This window comes from Gossypium arboreum, chromosome 9, assembly GCF_025698485.1.
Source record: "Gossypium arboreum isolate Shixiya-1 chromosome 9, ASM2569848v2, whole genome shotgun sequence".
NCBI lineage: Eukaryota > Viridiplantae > Streptophyta > Magnoliopsida > Malvales > Malvaceae > Gossypium > Gossypium arboreum.
Window position 1 is genome coordinate 17940124 of NC_069078.1, and position 1323 is coordinate 17941446.

A 1323-nucleotide genomic window follows, 5' to 3' on the forward strand; every position below is an offset into this window, starting at 1 on the left:
ATCTTTCTGTTCAAAAGTTCTACCTGATTAGAGAGCATGGTGACCGAATCGACGTTAAAAATGCCGGCTGTTTTGTTGGTTTTGTCTTCATGACTTACCACTGATAATTATTCAGTGACATCTCTTCTATAAATTCATAAGCATCTTCAAGTGTATTATTATTGATGGTTCCACCAGCGGCTGCGTCGATCATCTATCGAGTCGAAGGATTCAGGCCATTATGAAACATTTGAACCTGTAGCCAAAGTGGTAACCCATGGTGATGGCACCTTCTCAAAAGGTCCTTGTATCTCTTCCATGCATCATAGAGTGTTTCTAAATCCATCTATACAAAAGAAGAGATATCATTACATAATTTGGTTGTTTTAGCCGGCGAAAAATATTTTAATAAAAACTTTTCAGTCATTTGTTCCCAAGTAGTGATTGACCCTCGTGGTGACGAGTTCAACCATTGTTTAGCCTTATTCCTCAACGAAAAGGGAAAAAAACTGAAGGCGAATGGCGTCATCAGAAATGCCATTGATTTTAAAAGTGTTGCAAAATTCTAAGAAATTTTCCAAGTGAGCGTTGGGATCCTCGTCTTGTAAACCATCAAACTGAACAAACTGTTGGATCATTTGAATGGTGATAGGTTTCAGTTCAAAATTATTGGCAGCAACAGCAGGCCTAACTATGCTCGATTCAGTTCCTATTAAAGAAGGTTTAGCATAATCATACATAGTACGTGGAGCAAGATTCTAATTAGCAGCAATCGCAAGAGGTAACAGATTTTCTTGGTTTTCAGCCATCTCTTCAGTTGTGGTTGAAATATTATCCTCTTGCTCATCCTCTGTGCATCTTAAGCTTCGCCTTATTTCTCTTCGGTTTCTGCGAACTGTGTGATCAATCTCACTATCAAACAGTAATGGTCCTGACGGGTTTCTTTTGGTCTTAAACTAGAACAACTTGTCAGAAGAGAATAAATGAAGAATTAGAAAAGAAAATAAAACTTTAAATTACAATAAAAGTAAAATGGCTAAAGTAATAAAAATCAAGTGTTCCCAATATCCTAGTTCCCCGGCAATGGTGCCAAAAACTTGATATGTGATATTCATGGCAGGTTTTAAAAATTTATAATTAAGCATTCTTGAAACTAACTATTATCATGATGAAGGCAAGTGTACCTATCGAATAGTAGTATAGCTTTAGCAAGACCGGATTGTCGAACCCAAATGAACCAATAGTACTAGTAATTACTTTCTTTTTATTATCTAGCTTAGAAATTAAGGGATTTGTTTATCTAAATTAATTAACTAAACTAAGAGTGCACAGAGAGATATTGGG

The 1323-nt window shown here is 36.0% G+C and overlaps 1 non-coding gene across 1 annotated transcript; it reads left to right on the forward strand.

Annotated features, from left to right (window-relative positions):
• The first annotated feature begins 251 nt into the window (after positions 1 to 251).
• Positions 252 to 358, forward strand: LOC128281241 (small nucleolar RNA R71). The gene has a single exon (XR_008271454.1). It is a non-coding gene; the product is annotated as a small nucleolar RNA R71 (small nucleolar RNA).
• The last annotated feature ends 965 nt before the right edge of the window (positions 359 to 1323 follow it).